This window comes from Liolophura sinensis, chromosome 12, assembly GCF_032854445.1.
Source record: "Liolophura sinensis isolate JHLJ2023 chromosome 12, CUHK_Ljap_v2, whole genome shotgun sequence".
Lineage (NCBI taxonomy): Eukaryota > Metazoa > Mollusca > Polyplacophora > Chitonida > Chitonidae > Liolophura > Liolophura sinensis.
Window position 1 is genome coordinate 909,379 of NC_088306.1, and position 16,111 is coordinate 925,489.

The following is a 16,111-nucleotide window of genomic DNA, read 5'->3' on the forward strand; positions in this document are numbered from 1 at the left end:
TTGGTTGACTTTGAGGATTCATTAACTGACTTGGAATTGCACCAGTTCCTCTATCAAGTTTGGTTAAGTTTGAGGATTCATTAACTGGCTTGAAATTGCACAAGTTCCTCAGTTAATAAACGTCCTAACTTTGTAATCAACCATAGCAGGTACGTGTTTATTACACGATGAAGGTTCACACTGACCTGAACAACCACAACTTGAGTGGAAAATCCCAAGACCTGTTGTCCACGGCAACCGTGCAAAATCCTGGAAATTCAATATGAGCCAAGGATCAAGCTTGGATTGCCGCAGCAAGCTCAAACGGCACGCAGCAAGCTCAAACGGCACGCGAGTTAAGTCCGGATTAGAGTCAGACTTAATTGCCTGTTTGCCTGTTGTTAATATACATGTTATGTATGTCGCCATGACATCTCTCAAATGGACTCCTCCTTGCCTCCTCACCCCCAGCCATCGCTTATTTAGACAGAAATAAGCTTAGAGATTTTGTGAAACCATACAACCATAAACATGGAGGACTGGCAAGGGTTTACAGTCACATACAAACAGCCACATCACCAATACAAGACAGAATTACAACCATTTCATACCATGCAGTGATAGCCCTTGTACTCCATTTTTTGAAAATTTAATTTATTTTTAGTTCCTGAATAAAAATGCACTAAATGCAAAAAGTTAATTGTTATCTATACACTGAAAACTGCTCAATGTGAGGATGACCATCTGAGCCCAATGTAGGATTGGAAAACCATTCCACATGGAGATACAGGTAACAAATAAGATCTGATTACCCGGGTGAAATTGGATGTGAACATTCCACATGGAGATACAGGTAACCAATAAGATCTGATTACCCGGGTGAAATTGGACATGAAGATTCCACATGGAGATACAGGTAACCAATAAGATCTGATTACCCGGGTGAAATTGGACATGAACATTCCACATGGAGATACAGGTAACCAATAAGATCTGATTACCCGGGTGAAATTGGACATGAACATTCCACATGGAGATACAGGTAACAAATAAGATCTGATTACCCGGGTGAAATTGGACGTGAAGATTCCACATGGAGATACAGGTAACCAATAAGATCTGATTACCCGGGTGAAATTGGACGTGAACATTCCACATGGAGATACAGGTAACAAATAAGATCTGATTACCCGGGTGAAATTGGACGTGAACATTCCACATGGAGATACAGGTAACCAATAAGATCTGATTACCCGGGTGAAATTGGACGTGAAGATTCCACATGGAGATACAGGTAACAAATAAGATCTGATTACCCGGGTGAAATTGGACGTGAACATTCCACATGGAGATACAGGTAACAAATAAGATCTGATTACCCAGGTGAAACTGGATGTGAACATTCCACATGGAGATACAGGTAACCAATAAGATCTGATTACCCGGGTGAAATTGGACATGAACATTCCACATGGAGATACAGGTAACCAATAAGATCTGATTACCTGGGTGAAATTGGACGTGAAGATTCCACATGGAGATACAGGTAACCAATAAGATCTGATTACCCGGGTGAAATTGGACGTGAACATTCCACATGGAGATACAGGTAACAAATAAGATCTGATTACCCAGGTGAAACTGGATGTGAACATTCCACATGGAGATACAGGTAACCAATAAGATCTGATTACCCGGGTGAAATTGGACATGAACATTCCACATGGAGATACAGGTAACCAATAAGATCTGATTACCTGGGTGAAATTGGACGTGAAGATTCCACATGGAGATACAGGTAACCAATAAGATCTGATTACCCGGGTGAAATTGGATGTGAACATTCCACATGGAGATACAGGTAACCAATAAGATCTGATTACCCGGGTGAAATTGGACATGAACATTCCACATGGAGATACAGGTAACCAATAAGATCTGATTACCCGGGTGAAATTGGACATGAACATTCCACATGGAGATACAGGTAACAAATAAGATCTGATTACCCAGGTGAAACTGGATGTGAACATTCCACATGGAGATACAGGTAACCAATAAGATCTGATTACCCGGGTGAAATTGGACGTGAAGATTCCACATGGAGATACAGGTAACAAATAAGATCTGATTACCCGGGTGAAATTGGACATGAACATTCCACATGGAGATACAGGTAACCAATAAGATCTGATTACCCGAGTGAAATTGGACGTGAAGATTCCACATGGAGATACAGGTAACCAATAAGATCTGATTACCCGGGTGAAATTGGACATGAACATTCCACATGGAGATACAGGTAACAAATAAGATCTGATTACCCGGGTGAAATTGGACGTGAAGATTCCACATGGAGATACAGGTAACAAATAAGATCTGATTACCCAGGTGAAACTGGATGTGAACATTCCACATGGAGATACAGGTAACCAATAAGATCTGATTACCCGGGTGAAATTGGACGTGAACATTCCACATGGAGATACAGGTAACCAATAAGATCTGATTACCCGGGTGAAATTGGACGTGAACATTCCACATGGAGATACAGGTAACAAATAAGATCTGATTACCCGGGTGAAATTGGACGTGAACATTCCACATGGAGATACAGGTAACAAATAAGATCTGATTACCCAGGTGAAACTGGATGTGAACATTCCACATGGAGATACAGGTAACCAATAAGATCTGATTACCCGGGTGAAATTGGACGTGAAGATTCCACATGGAGATACAGGTAACAAATAAGATCTGATTACCCGGGTGAAATTGGACATGAACATTCCACATGGAGATACAGGTAACCAATAAGATCTGATTACCCGAGTGAAATTGGACGTGAAGATTCCACATGGAGATACAGGTAACCAATAAGATCTGATTACCCGGGTGAAATTGGACATGAACATTCCACATGGAGATACAGGTAACCAATAAGATCTGATTACCCGGGTGAAATTGGACGTGAACATTCCACATGGAGATACAGGTAACCAATAAGATCTGATTACCCGGGTGAAACTGGACATGAACATTCCACATGGAGATACAGGTAACAAATAAGATCTGATTACCCGGTGTGAAATTGGACGTGAAGATTCCACATGGAGATACAGGTAACCAATAAGATCTGATTACCCGGGTGAAATTGGATGTGAACATTCCACATGGAGATACAGGTAACCAATAAGATCTGATTACCCGGGTGAAATGGACATGAACATTCCACATGGAGATACAGGTAACCAATAAGATCTGATTACCCGGGTGAAATTGGACATGAACATTCACATGGAGATACAGGCAACCAATAAGATCTGATTACCTGGGTGAAATTGGACATGAACATTCCACATGGAGATACAGGTAACCAATAAGATCTGATTACCCGGTGAAATTGGACGTGAACATTCCACATGGAGATACAGGTAACCAATAAGATCTGATTACCCGGGTGAAATTGGACATGAACATATCCACATGGAGATACAGGTAACCATAAGATCTGATTACCCGGGTGAAATTGGACATGAACATTCCACATGGAGATACAGGTAACCAATAAGATCTGATTACCCGGGTGAAATTGGGACATGAACATTCCACATGGAGATACAGGTAACCAATAAGATCTGATTACCCGGGTGAAATTGGACGTGAAGATTCCACATGGGAGATACAGGTAACCAATAAGATCTGATTACCCGGGTTGAAATTGGACATGAACATTCCACATGGAGATACAGGTAACCAATAAGATCTGATTACCTGGGTTGAAATTGGACGTGAAGATTCCACATGGAGATACAGGTAACCAATAAGATCTGATTACCCGGGTGAAATTGGACATGAACATTCCACATGGAGATACAGGTAACAAATAAGATCTGATTACCCAGGTGAAACTGGATGTGAACATTCCACATGGAGATACAGGTAACAAATCAGATGATTACTGGGTGAAATTTGACAATGAACATTTTATTTCAAAAGCCCCACTATTAACAGGTCCCTGATAACGTAAAAAGGTAAACAAGAATGTTTTCAATTCTTGCAAAAATTGCTGACAACTGACTTCTCCTGTTACTGTATGAGATTGTGGATGTTTTCTGTGAGAAAATTATTCATTAGGTATTTTCACTGCACATCTTCACGACTGTCAAGTGTAATACTGTATGCAAAATGTACTTTTCTTATTTCTCTGCAAAAGTTTGAGATTTATAAAACCTCATAAACTCACTGGTGGTGATTCTATAGCGCTGGGCCACTCGGGGATTACATATATAGAGATACTTTACAATTCAATCAAACTGGTAATGACCAAGCATGATAATTCTGCTATATTACAACATGGCAACAGACAGTCCTTCCATATACAGAAGTACCTTACCCATTTAACAAACATAAACTATGCCATCTTACAACATGGAACAGACAGTCTTCCATAGAAACATGGCACAATACAGATGAACTGGGAGACATGTTCACATCCCTATAGCCTTCACAGAACCAAAGCATAGAACCTCTGTTGTTCAGATCAGGTCTATAGGTATAGCTTCTGAAGTCCATGTTCTCTGGCCTGCTCCTAATTGATGAAATCCCCAATGACCTCTCTACCAAGCATTCAATCTAACAGTAGCCCAGGCCAAATTACCAGCTGAGGCTAGGTCCATTGGTAAACTAAGGGATGTCTCTCTGGGATGGTATAAGGCCATCTTTGTTACTGTGAAATGAGAATCCACGAATGACATTTTTACAATGTACTACAGTGGAGATTATTTAGGGAAGCTACTCAAATTTTAGATCAGGCTGTTCTGAGCAAGTCTTTAATTTCACTACAAGGGTCTGCAATACACCTCATTCAGCCCAGCCTTAACTATCGTAGTTTTCGTACTTTCACACAAACTTGGACAGCTTTCAAGCTTTGTTAATCCTCTGAATTAAGAAAAGTCTCACCTAATTTTAACATTTTAAAGTAACACAGATTCAAATGAACCCAACATTTTATTAGCTATACAATTCTTGCAAATTTCCAGCAAAGCAATTTACAAATACAGAGTGTTTTTATGGATTTCCGAATTTCCTTTGCTGTCCAAGATGCAACAACCATGCATACATGCTCTTAAAGCTGAAAGAATATGTTCCATCCCATTCGTAAATGCATAATATAGCAATATAACTCTTCCAGACTCACAGAAGATGTCAAAGGTCATGGAATACTAGTTTGCTATCAGTGTGCTTATGGTGTGCTAGGAGAGAGTCTTCAGCCTGGTGTTGTACTGATGTACTTTTCAGAAAGTATCCTCCAATTCATAGTAAATCCCCTGTGATTTCATTAACTAACTAACTTTTCACTAACTGGCAGGCTGGCATGTAATGGATGAATTGATTGATTCTGTATTAAATGTATGATGTAAAAGTAATGCGAGATTTCATTCTGCACTAATTCATGCAGAACATATTCACAGGACAGGAATATTTAACTTATATGTCAGAGGTGGGAGGAAACTGGACAGAGTCCAGGGGAAACCCACAACCATTTGAAGTTTGCTGGAAGACCTTCGCACATGCAGCATGGGTTAGACTTGAATTCACAGCGAGCGCGTTGGTGAGAGGCTCCTGGGTCACTGTGTTGCGCTGTTGTGCTAACCACCCCGGCCATCTAGCTGGTTAAAAATTCAACGAAATTATATGTGGTTTAATTACTGTAGTAACCCACGGCTGATTCTACCAACTGCAATGCTGCAGTCTTGACATTATACAACTGTACACGTATATACTTATAAACACTTACACTAGACTCACTCTTCTGTATGTCCAAACCTCAAATTCTCCATCAGAATTCAGCTATCTTACACTAGATGTCATCATACACCAGGTAATAATGGTCCATTCTACCAGGGCAATGCTGAACACAACCTCACTTTTACCATCTTGGCAATGCTGAACAAAACCTCACCTTTACCATCTTGACAATGCTGAACAAAACCTCACCTTTACCATCTTGGCAATGCTGAACACAACCTCACCTTTACCATCTTGGCAATGCTGAACAAAACCTCACCTTTACTATCTTGGCAATGCTGAACACAACCTCATCTTTACTATCTTGGCAATGCTGAACACAACCTCACCTTTACCATCTTGGCAATGCTGAACACAACCTCACCTTTACCATCTTGGCAATGCTGAACAAAACCTCACCTTTACCATCTTGACAATGCTGAACACAACCTCACCTTTACTATCTTGGCAATGCTGAACACAACCTCACCTTTACTATCTTGGCAATGTTAAACACAACCTCACCTTTACTATCTTAACTGTACACTTTACAGAAACCCCAACATTTCCCTGTTTTCCCTCACTCTTTTGTGTGCGAACATCTCTGCCAGAATTCATTTGCCTTACAGTCAACCTACACAAGGTTTCTTGCCCTCACGTTTTTGTGTGCCAAGCCTCTCTGCCTGAATTCATTTGCCTTACAGTCAACCTACACAAGGTTTCTTGCCCTCACATTTTTGTGTGCCAAGCCTCTCTGCCAGAATTCATTTGCCTTACAGTCAACCTGCAAAAGTTTTCTTGCCCTCACGTTTTTGTTTTCCAAGCCTCTCTGCCAGAATACATCTGCCTTACAGTCAACCTACACAAGGTTTCTTACCCTCACGTTTTTGTGTACTAAGCCTCTCTGCCAGAATACATCTGCCTTACTGTCAACCTGCACAAGGTTTCTTACCCTCACGTTTTTGTGTACTAAGCCTCTCTGCCAGAATACATCTGCCTTACAGTCAACCTACACAAGCTTTCTTACCCTCACGCTTTTGTGTGCTAAACCTCTCTGCCAGAATACATCTGCCTTACAGTCAACCTGCACAAGCTTTCTTACCCTCACGCTTTTGTGTACTAAGCCTCTCTGCCAGAATACATCTGCCTTACTGTCAACCTACACAAGGTTTCTTACCCTCACGTTTTTGTTTTCCAAGCCTCTCTGCCAGAATACATCTGCCTTACAGTCAACCTACACAAGGTTTCTTACCCTCACGTTTTTGTGTACTAAGCCTCTCTGCCAGAATACATCTGCCTTACAGTCAACCTACACAAGCTTTCTTACCCTCACGCTTTTGTGTACTAAGCCTCTCTGCCAGAATACATCTGCCTTACTGTCAACCTGCACAAGGTTTCTTACCCTCACGTTTTTGTGTACTAAGCCTCTCTGCCAGAATACATCTGCCTTACAGTCAACCTACACAAGCTTTCTTACCCTCACGCTTTTGTGTACTAAACCTCTCTGCCAGAATACATCTGCCTTACAGTCAACCTACACAAGGTTTCTTACCCTCACGTTTTTGTGTACTAAGCCTCTCTGCCAGAATACATCTGCCTTACAGTCAACCTACACAAGCTTTCTTACCCTCACTCTTTTGTGTACTAAGCCTCTCTGCCAGAATACATCTGCCTTACAGTCAACCTACACAAGGTTTCTTACCCTCACGCTTTTGTTTTCTAAGCCTTTCTGCCAGAATACATCTGCCTTTCAGTCAACCTACACAAGGTTTCTTGCCCACACATTTTTCTGTGTGTCGAGCCTCTCTATCAGAATTCACCTGCCTTCACCTACAGACTATGCACCACGCACCATTGTCCCAACTCTCTGTAGACTTAATTGCAAAGTTAAGCAAGACAGCTTCCATCAAAGCTAACGACATCCCTTGCGGCCGCTCACGTCCAAGTTAGTTAGTTGGTCAGTTCCTGCATTCAGATTGGCCAAATTAAGGAATCTGATTTTTGCTTGCGGCATCTTGCAGAAAGTTGCGAGCTGTAAACTTTCCGTCGGCAATTTCTCTCAGCCTCTTATTCAGCCTGTCGAATCAGCGACATTACCAATTACCGAGCAACTTGAGCTGACATTTGCATGCCTGCGATCTCGCAGAAACCTGTGATTATAGGGACAACAGAAACCTGACGTGATTTGTAATGTCCTCGACTTGCCTCCGTACACTGATACACATGCACGAAAAGCTGGAAACAAACCCAGTATTTACATAAATATCCACTGATGTATACATATACACAGATAGACTTCAAACCAAAGACTCTGGATCTGGGCATCGAAAGAGAAATCAGAATACAGCCACCAACTATAAATGGACATTCCAGGTCAATAATCACGCGGTCAATTCTCAAAACAATGTACCACACAAACTACATGTACCACACAAACTACGTGTACCACACAAACTACGTGTACCACACAACTAAGATAAGTATAAATAGTACGAAATTATACAAACAGAAGCAGTCCACAGTTTTAAATGATGTTGGAAAGATGTTAGGAATTCTAAAATTGTTTTAATTACAACCATTAACCCAAACCAGGAGAAAAGTGTCGGTGAGCAGTTATAGATTTTTTTAAAAAGCTTCGAAGTAACAATCTGATTAAAAGACTGAAAATGAACTGAAAATGACTCAGATTTCAACTTAACAGATATCAAACATTTTGTGGGGAATACAGTTTGTGGTAAGAAAACTGACATTCAAACACAGGAAAAAAAATTTCAATCAAAGCTAATATACATATCAAAAAGGGAGCAGGCATGAAATCTTTATCCAGGAGCAGAGAGAGCCGGAATTTTGTGGTTTTAACTTGTTTTTACAATTTAAGTCTCTCAGGAAGATATCCGCAGAAATACCTACTATTCCTACAAAAAGCCTTTCACACCACAACTCAACTCACCCAGACTTATCCAGATGATATGACTGTCAGTTGGACTGAATACCACAGAAAGGATTGTATACACAAACACTGTCCAAGAAAAGACTTCTGCCCATATTGTTAAAATTCTCTCTGACACATGACTAAAATGGAGAAAGAGCTCAAAGGAGACTTGGCTGAAAACGTGACATACTGGTATACTTCTACACATTTTCACACAGCCTTTCATTTGACACTGTTTATCTTGTCATAAATTGGTTGACATAACACACATGTTGGAATCCTTATTTCCTATCTCAGGCCTCAAGGGAAAATCCTATTTCCTTAGGGCCATCCCCATCACTAATAACAAAGTTGACTCAACACAAAAATGCTTTCCTGGCCCTTTAGCTTTGTGTCCTTAATATTTAGGGAAAAATAAAAAAAAAAACACTTTCCATAATGACTGACTTCCACTTCACAACTTGGCAACCGCGCAGTCAGTTTGCTTTGAGGTCAATTATGTGACTTCAGTAATGTGAAGTCAAATAGTGTTAACTTTCGCTGTAAAATACAAATAAAAAAACAAAATCTCATTTTTCAATAACAAACACGACCAGTTTTTGTCAGAATCAGGAGCACGTAACTAAGATTAGTCAAGGTCTGCTGTCTGCATTCCAGTACACTAAACTTCCAAATGTCATACAATATATCCTCAAACAACGCAAAATCAAACAAACCAGTTTAGTCTGCTATACAGACAGGTGTAATTCACGCACGGGAATTGTAGGAAAACCCAGGGAAAAGCCCTGGTTGAGTTCCCCCAGACGGTGCTATGGCAACAAAGCTAATTGATGCTGTAAAGTTTTTCGTCACTCCAAAATCCAACAACAAACAAGCTGAGGATAATGGGGAGTAAATTTCTCCACCTCCACTCTTTGGAGCTGGAATGAAATCCCAGAGTAAGTTACGACCTCTTTCCCGCTCAGACCAATCTTCAATCTGGCCCAAAACCTCCCAGTAGTTTTCAAGCCGGAGCTGACAATTTTGAGACAGGCTATTAGTGAAATAGGATCGGTAATTGATTATTATGCCTGCATAAATCACCGTGGAGGGAATGTCCCTTAAATGAGTTTTCGTGTGATGAAAAAGCCATCAACTTCAGTTTATCTTTTTCCAAGAATCCACGGGTCATCCCAGGCCAGCGTACAAGCCTCAGAGTATTCCGTCTGCCCGAAGGTGTAAATAACAGTGATGGCGGCCGTTATTTGCCATCGTTAGCACATCTTAGTGAAGAAAAGCCGCTAAAGTGTTCAGTAAAGGACACAGAGCTGACACCATCAGAGAGCTTCAGCTACAAAAATCAATACAACTTAACTGACACCACGCCAGACCTCTATTTTATGTCCCTCCCTTGGCAATCATTCCAAAAACCAATATTTGGGTAATGACAATTGGAAAAACAAAGTAGGTATAATGAAAGGAAAGAAGACAAAAACACACCAGACATGTGAGTACAAACGTAATCCACACACTACACAAATGCTAGAGGTCACATGTCTACACAATAGCTGGGTTTATAGCACACACTTATAACTGGAATCTATGGAGAGCAATTTCAATTTTTGTGACTTTGTCGTGAAAACTGTTATTATCCAAGACATGAAATAATATAATTTCTGTCATAAAAAGCTTTTAAATTGGAAGAAGAAATGGCAAAGCAAATTTACAGACCATATCAGTGAGTATGCCAATGCATATAGCTCAGAAAATTGATGGGAAAATGGAAATAAATAACTGTCGGTGGGCCAGAAACAGTGCTAAAGCTCTTGATGATTTATACACAATTTCTAACCTAAACTATCTGAAACTTCAAAATATCATCAGCCTCATCACATGTGTCCTCCCTGGGAACTCTTTAATCAGCATTCATCAATAAAACTGTTTTAGGTTTTGGTTAGAATCATGCTGTACATACTTAAGATAATACATGTGTATAAAGTATTGTCAGAGACGCAGGTTGAGACAGATTGTTTGTGTTTTCTGACATAACTCCCTGACTCATCATCGTGAACCAGTGACTGGCATTATTCAAGATTTCTGTACAAAACTGGCTACTGGCGGCAGTGGTGTAAAGCAAAAGGAGCACTGCATGTTCTGTAAGGAGTAAGATTCTGTAGGCATTATCACTTGCAATACAGAAAAAACTGGTCAATTATTTACTTGTAATAATTGCATTTAATGTTCCTTTTCAAAACAGTACACAAATGATAATGAAAATATTCATAGGGTCAGCTTTATGTTTTTATTTGCTACTCACAAAAAATTGGTCAACGCATGAAGAAGAATTTTACATGCATGTCTGTGTCCAAATTTATTTTTTAAACAACTGCATTCAGTCCATTTCTTTAGAACAGTGTAAAAATCAGCAGGAACAGCTCTGCATTTGTCATTTTGAAGACAAAAATTTGTCATTGCACTGATGCAGATAAAGATAACAGAGCTTTATATGACCTGAGCTATTCTTCAACCACTGTTATTCAGTTCCCTTTCTGCTGAGCATAAAAATGAATTGGAAACTACTCACAGCAGGCACAGCTCTGAAAATTTAAATGGAAACGGAAAATCCTTTTTTTGAGGAGACCATGAAACTGATTGTACGAATTTGACAGCAAAAGGTAGCTCTGCGTAATTTCTCTACAAAATCAAATTCACCCCTTGTATACAGCAGATATACTCACAGGTGCATGAATTAAGGATCCAGGCTAACTGAGCCCAGATCTCTGAAATCTGATTGTTCTAGGTACAGTAAAAGTGGCAGTGAGCACAAAGCCAGCCATTAATCAATCAATCAATCAATCAATCAATCAAACAGCTAGGATAGTCCATGCGATACGATCACAAATCCAGGCTACAACAAGAGCACTAACACATCAAACCGTAACCTGAACAAAGCTACAATGCTAATCACAGATAAATCCAACCAATGGGGAAGGATTACACACAGCTGATAGGTGAGCATGCCAGAAGCAACAGATGTGGTGAGAACGCAGAAGGTGATGGTAAAGGTGTCAAATATGTGTAGTAAATACCTGAGACAGCAAAACGCTGTGGATTATCCCTGAGCATCAAACGACTGAGACTGGCTCCAGGTATATATTGTTTGCTCACAGAATAATAAATCCCCGGCGATAGAGTCAACTGATGAGAATGCTGTATCACTCACAGAACTGGAGCGGAGTGCATGTACAGGTGGCTCTCTCAAGACAGACAGTCACCAAGAGCGTCCAGCAACCGAACGCTAGCGTCTCTCCTAGCTGTTCAGGCCGACAAGCCATTGTTAGGCCAATCAATCTCGCCGCGAGCTGTCAGTTTACAGCCAGTTGATGATGAGACCACTCATGCTCTGCGACCAGGATCCTGAGATGAGGCAGTGTGTAGATGGAGGGACAACCAACAGGCAGACAAATACTCTCATGGCCACTGGGGTGTGTGGGGTTGGGGGGGGGGGGATACGGATCCAAACGGTGGCATTGTATCATCATTTCTGGTCTCCTTATTCTTCCTTCGCTCTTCACTTTTGACACCGCTCTCCATCAATCCACACAATTTTGATTAAGTAGCCTCTGGTGTTGGCCTGGAAATTTGCACAACTGATAGCAACAAAGCCCTAGACCTTCACCAGACTGGATCTGCACCCTTCCTAGCCTAGCTTGGACTGGGAGTTGACCAGGGTCTCATACAAGTATATTTTGAATGAAAGATGTCACTGAGATGAAAGTAAAAAACTGCTAAAAATGTGCAAATTGCCAAATTATATTTGTAATGGCAACTTGTTTTCTACTGAGAATCAAGGCACTTAAGTTTCTCATTTCCTTGAATCTCAGTGAGTATTCAATCCACCGCTCTAAAACAAGTACTGGATTTAAATGTTTTTCAAAGATAACATTGTTGACAGACTCCAGTATATAGATACATCAAAAACTGATTCTAGCCATGGTTAAACTAAGTTCAACATGTTCGCACCATTTGCTTCTTCCAAATTTTGAAACTTATTAAAAACAGTCAAGGCTGCAAAATATGTAATTTCTGTTGTATGAGCCAAATGCCAGAGTTATGACTATGTTCTCCTTTAGTAAACACCTGGCTCAAATTCCTACAGTAATTCCCATAGGGTTGGAATACAGGACACTTGGATTGGGTTTCACAAGTCTGTATGCAAGGATACCCGAAGATCACAGTGCACATTACTCCAGTTAATCATTGCTAAAGCTGTGAGGGTTAGCTTCACTCAATCCTGGACCATCACTCAGGACAACAAAATGGCTGCAATTTGTCTCTTACAGAAGACCTGGCATTTCACTTGTTGGGTGTACAACGATCAACAATATACGCCATCGGCCGCTGAACTAATGAGACATTATACCCCATAGATTGAGGGAGGATGGGGGAGGATGGTGGAGTGGGGTGGAGAGGGATGTTTGGTCTCAGGGAATGAAGTAATGAACATTTGGATGAACCTAGCCTTAACCACAAACCAATCTAATACTAAGGCTTTAGACGAGGGACATAAGGTCTGAAAACGGCTCAACGGTTTCGGGGAACCGATCCATCATCCCACTGTCTTGTTTGCTTCAATAGCTTCAATTTGTCCGTCATGTCATTTCCTTCAGCACAATTTGACTATGCTTTGTCCACAAGCAAGGGGCCATTTACAACAGAGTATGAAGATACAAGTTGGGGCAAACCCTGAGAGCAAGTGCTTGATAAGATTTCTAAGATTTAAACATTTGAAATAGCTGAAAATCAGGTGTACAAATTGAGAACAACAAGTATTTACAGCAAGAGTCATATTGTGATAAAGGACAACTTATGAAATAGCAATTGGAGTACAACTCGAATTTCAATACGGATTCAATTTATTTGACTACATACTTTCCTTACATCCTCCTATTAACACTTGTAACTGCTGACTGAATCTCTTTGCGTGACTTAGTTTTAATACTTTCTTAACTCTTTCTTAAGTTTATTCGGTGCTGAACGTTTTAGAAACTGGTCATGTGATCACTGATGTGTAACCTCCATAACAAATGATGGCTGCTGTACATGTATATACACGGGTGTTTGACGTCGAGATATGAAGGGTTTATACGTGAGCCACCTGATAAATGTGATCTTGTCTCAAACTGATAATATTCAAGATCAAAAAGTTTTATGCTCATCGTAAAATTGTGTATGATTTCATTATTATATGCTGTTGAATTTCTACACCACCTGGAGATTTTAGTCATTCTTTATTTCTTCATTTGGCATGTTTTGGATGAAAGGTGAACGAGAACAGTCAAAAACAGGCTATCTATTCATTTCCTATCCACATCGCAGATAACACTACAGTGTGATCATGATATGACGCTGTATAAATATCAACTGACTCGTGTCCTGGATACATTACATTATACTTCAACACCTAACTCTAACGGTAAATACTAAAATATCAAAGTTATCTTCTGTAATATCGTTATCATGCGAATTTCTACACAAGGTCAGTGCAATCTACAAAGTTCTGATTTCTAGCGTCTGAAATTACAAAATAAACTGTCGTTGTTAATCTACTTTATCCTGGGCAATTCCATGAGAGGTCAGCAAACCTGCTCTGAGTTCCAGAAACTGACTACCACCCTGAAATTGACCATAAACTACCAAAAATAAACTGGCTGTCATATTCCAAGTTTACTTATTCTTATCCTGGACAAAAAGTAAAGCACTGATTCTGACATTGTTTTGATAATACATGTAAATTAGTAATCTCTGTATGATACTAAAACACATATAAAAGTTGTCATGTGTATATACGCTCTTAGGATTTAGAAATGCTATCAATCAGAGCATTGGCATCAATATGCCTTTCTGAAAACTCAGATACAAGCCTTAGAGACTATTTTTAAAACATTTTATCTGGAATTATTTTCATGTCATAGCGTTCTTGTTGGATAAAACGGCTACTGAGTCTCAGTGCAGGGATGTCAAATCTCATCAGCAGTCAATAAGGCAGCTGTGCATGGAGAGTTGGGAGTACAGGGTGGGCAGGGAAAGAGCTCTTGAGAATTCAAAACGTCCAATCATAAAAAGGAACTGAATAAAACATGGGTCATCTGTTGCCTGCAAATAAGGCATCCACAGCAAATTTTCCAAATTTAAAACCATCTTGGGCGCCAGTGGTTTTTCCGTGAGACATTTAGATTGAAATGAATACCGCACGCCCGATACAATTTTCTTGCCCTGTATGAACAATAAAATTGGATTTCTCTGCGAGTTCTAGAAAATGAGGAATAAAAAAAATAAGGTGTGTTAACATTTTGAACAAAGCACATCAAAAAGGAGAGAAAACATTCCAAAACAGTCTTCCGCGAGGCAACTGCAATTTTTCTTCCTGTTCAGCTCTAAAGACCTCAAAAATTGCTTTTCTCAAAACCCATTCAAGCAGAAGTTCTTTAATATTTCAACAAAAAAAGGTTTCATAACATGTTTTTCGCATGACCTGACTTGGCAATCTTGTAACGATTTCTTCCAAAAATGAAACAAAAAAAAAAAACGTTTTCGAGTCATTTTTTAAGAGATGATCTCAGGCTTGATGCATGCTTTTGATGCAGTCCCAGTACAAGTGTATTATAAACGCCGGGCAAAATGCTTTTAAAACTCTAACCTCATATGTGTCCTTAAGACATTTTCAAACAACAATAAAAAAACCCCAAGTGCAGGGTTCCAAAAACTTAAGTAATTTTCTCTGTAACAAGTACAGACTACTTCCATATCACGCCAATAAAACACACATCACCAGGAAAAATGCATTTCTTCTCTGAAATAAAAATCTCCATGTAACATAACTGCTGAAGTTTTCCTTCATGCTTGCATGCTTTCTCTTGGTTTTGCCGTCTCATCTCTACACTTGTTTTTGTGTAATTCAGTTCATCCCGGCAACAAGTTACCATCCAGAATGAACTTGTGACACTAGTTCAGAATTACTACATAGGGGAACTGTGGGAATTGACCAGTATGGCTTACACTGCTTCCTCGCATAAAAACATCACAGATTTACACCAAAACCTCCATGTTTATTCTCAAATATTGTGCCATAACCTGGTTCTGTTAAAATCTAGAATTCCATCCAGGCATATAAAAGTTTTGTCAGTAGGACATTCCACATTCACACAATCTGATTCACTCTGAGTAGACATTGCATCCACTGATGACATAAGTGGCAGAAAAACTTGTTCAACTGAACATAATTATACTCTAATTCCTCAACCTTTTTGTAGATGAAAGAGCAAATTTCAGAGCATTTTATACACACCTATAATTTGATTTTGGAGACAAAACTACATCGGTTGGATTGGACACTTTCAGGGCTCCACAAAAAGTATAACTTTGTCAATC

The 16,111-nt window shown here is 39.8% G+C and overlaps 1 protein-coding gene across 7 annotated transcripts in view; it reads right to left on the bottom strand.

Moving 5' to 3' along the window:
• Positions 1 to 16,111, bottom strand: part of LOC135478987 (peripheral plasma membrane protein CASK-like) — a 288,668-nt gene that overhangs the window by 46,528 nt on the left and 226,029 nt on the right. The gene's annotated exons all lie outside the window — the stretch shown is intronic.